The sequence below is a fragment of the Macrobrachium nipponense genome, chromosome 2 (genome assembly GCF_015104395.2).
Source record: "Macrobrachium nipponense isolate FS-2020 chromosome 2, ASM1510439v2, whole genome shotgun sequence".
Taxonomy (NCBI): domain Eukaryota; kingdom Metazoa; phylum Arthropoda; class Malacostraca; order Decapoda; family Palaemonidae; genus Macrobrachium; species Macrobrachium nipponense.
Genome location: NC_087201.1, coordinates 73,790,864 through 73,800,863, shown reverse-complemented (window position 1 = coordinate 73,800,863; position 10,000 = coordinate 73,790,864). Strand labels below are relative to the sequence as shown.

The following is a 10,000-nucleotide window of genomic DNA, read 5'->3' as shown; positions in this document are numbered from 1 at the left end:
TTTTTTCCTTTGTTTAAACGATTGTCATTATGACCTCTCGCTCTCTCTCTCTCTCTCTCTCTCCTCTCTCCTCTCCTTTCTCTCTCTATTCTCTCTCTATATATATATATAGATATATATATAGATATATATATTATATATATATAATATATTATATATATATAGATATATAATTATGATATAGAAATAAATATATATATATATATATATGTATTAAAATATGTATATATATATATATATATATATATATATATATATATATATATTATATATATATACACGTATATACATTTTTAAAGTGAGTATGGGGAACATTTTGTGATACTGTGTGTGGAATATATTACTACGTTTCAATATGAATGTCCAATAGTCTTCCAAACAAAAATAATATATCATTAATAAATTTTTGTATGTCCCTTTTTTTTCTTGCGCGCGCATGCGTGTGTTTGTGTTATATTTTTTTCATTTTACTTTGGTTACAGGATGAACATAATTTTACATTGACAAAATGAAAACACTTGAGGGAAGGAAATATTGACAAAAGTACTGAGTATTTGCCAAAAAATACATAAGATTGCAGCATCATGTTAGAAACGATAGAGAATGAAATGTAATTATCACATACCTTACGAACTGACGAGAAGACTGGAATGGAGCCTGAAATGCACAAATTTTACGACGATTAGACAGGGAGGACTGAAGTATGAAAAGGATCCAAGTACCTTTGGGACAACAGCCACTTAAAAGACACTAATACTGATTTGGCCATTTTCCAAAAAAAAAAAAAAAAAAAAAAAAAATATATATATATATATATATATATATATATATATATATATATATATATATATATATATATATATATATATATATATATATATATATATATATATATATATATATATATATTATATATATTATATATATATATATATATATATATATATATATATATATATATATATATATATATATATATTATATAATATATATAATATCAACAAGGATGACTTACAAACGTAAAATGTTAAAAGACAGCGTCCTATGAGTGTATTGAATTTGAAAGGGCAACGCGTTTTATTGTTACAAATATAATGATTTTCAGTTTTAAATAAAAGAAATGTGGAAAAGAAGATACTGAAAATAAACGATGAAAAAGAACTCCAAAATCGTTTTTGTTATATCTTTTACAGAGGTAACTACTGTCTTATATCTTAGTCGTACACTTAAAAATGATTAATGCTTATTAAATTAGTAATCTATTTATTTTACTTTATTTTTCCAGAATGTTTAAATAACAAATGACTAACAACTGACTATTTTCTTTCTACTGAACATGGTTTGTAAATCAAGAAAAGCGACCCAAATGCATGAAACGTAGGAGAATTTTTCATTGTTATTTGTAAGGAGTATGTGTGAAGAAACAACGTTAGGTTAGGTTAACATTAAGTTAACCTTGTTCACATAAACATGGGCCATTGACTAACATGGCTTGACACAAGTAGACACGGATTCAAAGTTAACTTGATATTCTTAGTTTCTGAAAGTCTGCCGTTGAAATTATCAATAAAAGAATAAGCTTCTTTTAGTGTTTTTATCACCATTGTTTTGTTATTACTCTTTCTAATAATACAAATAGAATAACTTTTAATAGACTGCTTTCACATGTACAGATAAATATATATTTACCATCAAGACTTAATTTAGACATTGGATGTTAGAAAAATAATTCCACGGAAGTATATCAGACGGTGTCGAATTAAGTAGAATTAATGAAGAGACAGACAGAAAGACAGGCAACAGACAGCTAAAAAAAAAAAAGAAGGAAGACAGATAGAGAAAGAAAGAAAGAAAGAAATTCGATTCACTTTTAAAATACGAGCGTTCCCATAAAGGAAGTTGTTCTTATGATAAGTGATACCCAACTGAAGAAATAATTGACGTATCTTGTCCCCTGGGAAACTAATGATCTGTTATCTGACATATGTAACATTAGCGGAGGTACAGAGAATTTTTCTCAGTAAATATTTATTTTTACATTTCCTCCTAATTTTATTCGGTTTACGCTCCTTATTTTTGTACATAAACGTGAAAGCGCGCCCTCAATTTCATATGTTTTCTTTAAAATTATATCGTAGATTCCTTTACTTTATTTCTCAGTACACAGTCCTTTTCATTATTGAATTTTTATCTCTTTTCTTGAACTCAGAGTTTCTCGGTGGACGAGTGGGTTATGTTCTCGCCTACTAATTCGGTAGTCTGAGTTCGCTTCTCCGCTCTGCCAAGGCAGAATCAGAGGAATTTATTTCCAGTGACTAGAAATTCATATCTCGGTTCGGATCCCACAATAAGCTGTACGTCCCTTTGCAAAGTAACCAATTGGTTCCTAGCCACGTAAAAATATCTAATCCTTCGAGCCAGCCTTAGGGGAGGGGTTAATCAGGTCAGTGGTCTGGTTAAACTATGATATACTTAATTTCTTGAACTCAGTAGCGTTGTTTATGAAATCTGCTAAAAAGTTAGAAGGATTGTTTTTTTAAACAATAAATGGGTGTCATTTATTGCATTGCAAAGCACACCGTCCTTAAGATGATCGAACCACGGTCAAATAAGAGAAATCAAGGGACTCGCCAATCCCCTCTGGATACGCAAATCTAAACCAAATTGTTTCGACTACTTTCTCATATGGTGCTGTTTTTCTTCAGCAAAACTGTCGTCAAGCTTTATCGACGGATGATCCTCAAGTCTGCCTTTTTGTCAGGGCTCAGGTCGAGGACTACTTTCTTTTACAAATTATTCTATACATGAGAGATAAGAAATGGTTTATTTTAACATTTGAAAAAACATTTTGACAAATGATTTATTCTCTTTTCATATCAAGCTCTGAAGGCTCACTGCAACTAAAATCATTGCTAACACCAGTAACGGCAATTGTGTAATGTATTTCATACATATATCTTATGAGCATGAAAGGCAAAGTAAAATCCACAAAGCACGAACAAGAAATTTATTTAGCTTACGAAGGGACCTACATCTTCAGAATACAGGAAGAGGAAGGGAGACAGTCTCTTCGGAAGCTAAACAAATTTCGTCTTCGTGATCTGAGTTTCGTGGTCATCTTGTAATATATATAATATCTATATATATATATATATATATATATATATATATATATATATATATATATATATATATATATATATATATTTCACAACTTCCGGTAACATTAGATTATCTATTTATCATTAAATTTGACTTCGCCCTCACTTTTTCTTCCAGTCCGTATTATATATTTTAGCCTTTAACTTCGGGCAACATCGTTCGTTATGTCGACCTCCTTCGCATTTTCCACCTTAGACAACTTCTTGCCGCTGTTATTTTTCCTCCTGCTCAACCACCGATCCCCTTCTCCCCTGCCATCTCATCTCCTCAGATTAGTCTTGTCAGCGTAGAAAGGCAGAAAATACATTGTTGACAGCGTGTCGTTAGCGCAATGAAACTAATGGAAGAGGAATGGTCGACTGAATGGAAAGGATGCTCGTGAATGTGTGGTTTCCAGCAGCCGAGGATGGGATCTTGTGTTAAATAGTATAACGTTTCTTCCTGTATGATGGGGAGGATCTTTAGGATATACAACAACAACGATGAAGGAAAGACCAGGGCCAAATCTTCCTCAGTAGTTAGGTGTTCAGGGAGACAAGAGAAACCTTTCCTTCTCCTTAGGATCCCTTAGGGGTATATTCAAATGCAATAGCCTGCATGAGAGAATTAGTCATTCACAGATCTGCATCATAAAATCTTGCCATTGAGTAATCATTCCATGTTTCTCAACTTCGAGTAAATGGAACCAAAGAGAACAAAGCAATTTCATGCCTGTATTACGTTCACAGAAATAAAACTTACGAGATAGTGGATTAGATTTGTAACTAACAGTAGTAATAAGGATACTCTGAATAGAAATAATGAAGTATATTTTTTTCCCAAAACCATTTTAAATAGAAAAAGGGTGTGATCTTAACATCGACGTCTGCCCACATAAATAGGCTCCAATCTCACAACCAAACAGACGCGTATTGGCAGAGCTGTTGATGGTACCTGTCGCTAATTGCAATGAATCTAAAAGCATTGTTTTCCAACGGCACATTCTTCACAAGTGTAACACTCTTCGATCTCTCTGTTTATAAAGCAACAGTAGCTTTCTGCTACTTCTGAAATGTTCTCCTTGTGAGTTAACAGCGTTTTAATGATGTAAAATAATGAATATGTAGAAAAAGTGGTATATTATAGAAAGAAAAGAATTTATATAATCAATGAAATATAGATTTTATGTCTTCCATCCTGTAATTTGTTTTTTTAAGCAGAAGCGATAATATTCTAGATTTGCATGGTAAGAAACTTATGAAAATGGAAATACTCGTATTTCCGATAAACAAGAAACCCAGTTAATATTCATTACCATAGATATAGATGAACAAAATCCCGAACATTCTATCAATATCTTAGTGGGGTTGCGCTAAACCTACGGTGTTTTTCTTATCAACCTAAATATAAATGCCAAACTTCAGGTTTTTCTGGCTAATTTTCAAAGATATGTGTGATAACAATATATACAATGATGCAAAAGTCTCACAGAACAGATATCTGACGTGAAGGATTCAGAATGCGGAATGTTCTGTAGTTTTTAGCTTTTCAGTATTATTCCACTGGTATAATAATCAAACTGCTTCGGACAACTTAACTAGGTCAGATCGGCTCTTTAAGAAGAGTCATTGCTCTGAAGGGTTTGTTTCTAGATCTATTTAAGATGTAAACTGTTGCAAGGATTTCTCATTAAGTGAACTCGCCCAAAGTATGTATTCCTGGAATCGCCCTCCTAAAGAGGCCACATCATTTCCTTTAACCGAGAACCAAGACCATTAGACAGTAAATAAAAGCATATTTCTATTTACCCAACAAATTCGGTGTGTGCGAAATCTGATATAATGGAGACGCATTCGTGAAGTTCAGGAGGCATGTAATGAAAATTCTTCAAATACATTTCCATTTTTTTCCCCGACTTTAAACCTCATCTCGACGCTGGCAAGTCCTTCCATATTCGTCTTCGACAAATTGAAGTTGAACTTACATGAGATGTTCTGAAATTTTCCTCTGCACATGATAGCTTACGTGTATAGACAAACAGTTTTGTTTTCTCGGCTGTTAAAAAATTTATTCACCATGTATATATACATACATAAGAGATACATACACACAAATATATGATTTTTTTATCACATCACCGTGATCCATATACATGCATTAAGCTACAAATGTCTCTTAATATCCAATTCGCTCTACCTCGGAATGAATATATTTTCATATATGTTATCCGAAGGGGCATTTTTTTAGTTGATAATGATTTCGTTCTCTCGTGGATTCGAACCATCGGACAGAGGAGAAATCAGGACTTCAGTGATCTTACCGACTCGGCCAACGGTGACGTCACTGAAGTTCGGATTTGTCCTCTGTCCGCTGGTTCGAATCCATGAGAGGACGAAATTATTATCAACTAAAAAAAATTTCCCCTTCGGTTAACATATATGAAGATATATTAATTCTGAAGTAGAGCGGATTGGATATTAAAGGATATATATATATATATATATATATATATATATATATATATATATATATATATATATATATATATATATAATGTGTGTATATGCGTGTTAGAATTTTGGATAACATCTGGTTAATCATTGATTGTGGAATGATTTTGCTGAGAACTTAAAATATTTTTCTCCAGAATGTGTGTGTGTGTGTGTGCGCGCATGATGTTGATAGTCGCTATGGTTACCTGATGCTACCAGTATAGAATGACGTCATTGTCATGTGGTATGGCTATACTGGGAAGTGGTTTTAACAGAAAATAACTTCTTCAGAACACCCTAAAGAAATCACTATATTTATAAGTTATGTGTCAACCCAAATGATACAATTTTTCATGTTACCCTGTATGTTGTAAGTAAAGATTTTGCTAGCTCTGTTGAAAATTGCCTTTTCAAAGGCCTTCACATTACTTTATCTACTCTTGTTATCATTATTCTGGAAATTATATTCTTGAGAAATATGAAATTTCTCAGAATAAGCTGAAAAGTTCTTTTAGGGTATGGTTCTACCCTCGTGAATGGTTTCTTTCTGTTATTCATTCATCTTTAAATTTAGAAATGCTTATACACACACACACACACACACACACACACACATATATATATATATATATATATATATATATATATATATATATATATATATATATATATATATATGTGTGTGTGGGTGTGTGTGTGTGTGTGTGTATGCTAATGAGTTTATTCTTTTACGTATCAATGTAAATGAAATCGGGCCGCAAAGTATATATCAAATATAACAACTTTCATTGGTTACCAACTTGGGAATATCCGTTTGCAAGAAGACATTTTTTGGTTTAGAGAAAAATCAATAATTTTTTTTTGTTTTATTGTCACGTGCCTGCCTTGTAAGAACTTTAAAAGTATATGTTTTGTACAGAGGATACGGTGTCAAGTTTCATAAGGCTCTGTTCAACTGGTCTGTATCTAAAGCTCGTAAACATTGGTTTAATAATCAAGAGAATATAAAAAAAATATCCGTTGCATTGCTTCCTAATGTCATGTGAAGTATTTCTATGTCTACGTACTGCGAAACAGTGTGTTTGACAAGATGGTGGTGTGCTTACTAATCAATGCATGGGGCCTCAAAACAGAACGTTCTTAACGTACTTTTCAGAGTTCGAATAACGATGAAAATGTTTGCTTGTTACATGGATACTTCAAAACATTCGTGAAATGTTTACTTAAAGATGCCGAATCTCTCTTATTTTGTACCTAGCATGGCATTCCAAATTAGAACCTTCTTTTAGCTGTATAATATATATATATATATATATATATATATATATATATATATATATATATATATATATATATATATATATCTACATATATATATATATATATATATATATATATATATATATATATATATATAGTATATATATATATATATATGTAGATAAAATATATATATATATATATATATATATATATATATATAATATATATATATATATATATATACTATATATATATATATATATATATATATATATATATATATATATATATATATATATATATATATATATATAGATTTGGCTGTAATATTACGCAGTTGAATGGCAATAAGTTAAGGAGCTGCTGGAGATATAGTTGCAATGTACTGGTATTTTTTTAGTGTATCACCACAGTTAATGATTCCAGGAAAAATTTAACAGAAGCTATAATTGTCTGTAATGAGGCTTTCCTTATTATTTGACAGGTTTTTCCACTAACTTAACAAATACCACAAGTATTGTTTCATACTTAGAATCTTTCATGAGCAACATCGATGAAACACTTCCAAGCAGAAAATTGCAATTCAAGATTGGTCAAATGATAAAATCCCATTAACACCCTTAACTAATAACAAAATGGGTGGCATGTAACTTACACAGGGGTGTATCTAGATCTTGATCATTACTAGTTTTACACTACCGAGACTTATTTATGACACTAACGTTACTGGCTACTCTATGAGCAAGGGCCTGTGCTGGCATAAGGTCAGCTTAATCAAAAAACAACAAAAGAAAATGACACTAACGTTTTGGGAATATGTGTCCAAATTTTTTCATTCAGGGAAATTATCTGTAACTGCTAAGAGAAAAACTCTGCATCTGACCTCATTTTTTCCTTCCCGGATGGATATCAAATAAAAAGCAAAGTTCATTACACCTCATTTCCTCTCAGATTAAAATCCTATAATTATTAGTTAGGTCTATACTGAAATTAACAGGTTCATGCGCTTGTCACTGTATCACCTGCTTTTAAATAAAAGTCAAAGTGAATATTTGGTAGATGTACCGAAGCAGTTTGTGAATGATTTCAATGTACCATTGTGTGTAGTTAGACTGTCATAAGTACCTGTTCTTAACAGCAAACTTTGAGCCGTCCATAATTTTAAATCTGTAAATAAATCCAAAGGTTAGGTCAAGTCAGCGAAAAATCAAAAGGAGACTTTGTTCACCTTTAGGTTCTTTGCAATTTTCATCGCGTCCTGCTAGGCAGATTTAGAAAGCAGAAGAGGCAACGCACAGAGTAAAAACAATACCTTTGTAGGTCAACCATTTCTCTTCTCAAATGTTAATTGATATTTATTCTTGATTATTATCTCTCGACCTAGGCAAGTGTCTACTTCCAAAATGTGAGGCAAAGCAATCTTAGATAATCCTTTCTTCCAAACAACTCCCTCGTCCATCTTATATACCATCTTGTCTGTTTCTCGTCGCTGTGAAGAATCATTATCTTGACGAATGGAGATTCTTTCCGTCGGGAAACTTCAACATTGAAGCCATAGTTAATAGCCTGAGGGGAGGTGCTCTTTCCCTCTCCCTTCATTATTCTTCCTCCGTCAAACTAGTTTTATTGTTCATTTAATTTGATAACGCACTGAGAAGAGAACGATAATTCATATGCTGAAGAAGTCAGCCTATAAAGTGGGTAGCAACATATTTTTGTTAGTATTTGTAATCAGACTAAAACCCAACAGCTCATATCAATAATTCCCCGAAAAATAGACTCGTTAACTCTCCCGCTAAAACAAATGGTCAGGGGGAATAAGGTGAGAGTATTGGCAGCTACCGGTCTTCAAAGCAAGAAGATTAAAAAGAGAAATGAGTTCCTGATATTGCTATCGAACCATGATAAAATGCTGAGTTCTACATATAACTGTATTATTATGTATGAAGATGTTTTCTGGCTCTCACTCTGTCTCTCCCGTCGTGTCTGCTTAAATCGGCGATCTCTTATTTGTATGTTTCTCTTTAACTATTAACAAATTTAATTTAACCAAATCTTTTAAAACTGAGACTCGTGAATCTTCGATTAAGGCGGCATTAAAAATAAACGAAACAGACATTGGTAGTTTCACGTGAGCAATGGTCCTTAAGTTAGATATTAATCATCATTCATTTATGCATGAATTGTGCTTGAAAAGAAAGAATTTTAAATGTACTCATTTATGAATCCTCACAAGCAAGTTCTGAGCAAAAGAATGATCTTTCCCTTTCATTATTCTAATGTCTCCCGAAACGGATCTTTTACTCTTATTGATACTCATATCTGTACTAGAGCCATCATTGCGAAGATAAGGTTTAATTGTAATTTGAAAAGATTTAAAACAAACTGAAAAGACATAAACGTATTTATTTTGGGGTCTTGGAAAATTGCTGAAATCTAGATCTATCTTTTCAAGTTCGATAAGGCATTAATAAAAATCCTAACTCGCACCGTATGTCGAATAGACCCGTGCTAGTTGTTAAAAGAAAAGTTCTTAATGGCGTAAAATTAAAAGATATTTCATGAATATCGCCGTTCTTTATCCTCTTCATCATTACTCTATCAAGGGATTACTCGAATAACAGCTTTGAAGGTGAAATTAATTGTGAAATACTGGACCTAAATTCTTTCGGTTTGTAGACAACTTCACGGTCTGAACTTAATGAACGTTCAGATAACTGGAAAACCTTGTTGGCCTTTTCCATTCTTTTGATTTCCGTTACTTAAGGTCAACTTCCACATAGAAAAAAAGAAAAAAACATAGTTTCCTTTCGAAGAAGAATGCCCATTGTTTTCTGTAAAGATTAGGCCTAATTCAGCACACCTACTGGACAAAAGTTTCTCCAGATTTTATATAGAAGAGTTTTAATCTTTTCGCTGTATTCGTGTGTAAATAGGATTAAACTTTTTTAATAAAAAAACTCAAAATTCTGTCAATGTTTTCAAAATGGATACTAGGATTACAATCTTATTTGAAAGTGTGTTCCTGATTATTTCTTTAAGCATATTCCAAATCCACCTACATACATATGCGTGTGTTTGCGTTATTTTCTCTTCAGGAAAGG

The 10,000-nt window shown here is 32.0% G+C and overlaps 1 protein-coding gene and 1 long non-coding RNA gene across 2 annotated transcripts in view; one reads left to right on the top strand and one right to left on the bottom strand.

Annotated features, from left to right (window-relative positions):
- Window positions 1–10,000, top strand: part of LOC135220664 (glutamate receptor 1-like) — a gene marked incomplete in the record, with an annotated part of 281,584 nt that overhangs the window by 188,345 nt on the left and 83,239 nt on the right.
- LOC135221452 (uncharacterized) overlaps window positions 626–10,000 on the bottom strand; it is a 20,788-nt gene continuing 11,413 nt past the window's right edge. The window contains exon 3 of the long non-coding RNA XR_010315965.1: window positions 626–657. This is a non-coding gene — a long non-coding RNA (uncharacterized LOC135221452). The remainder of the gene's footprint in view (window positions 658–10,000) is intronic.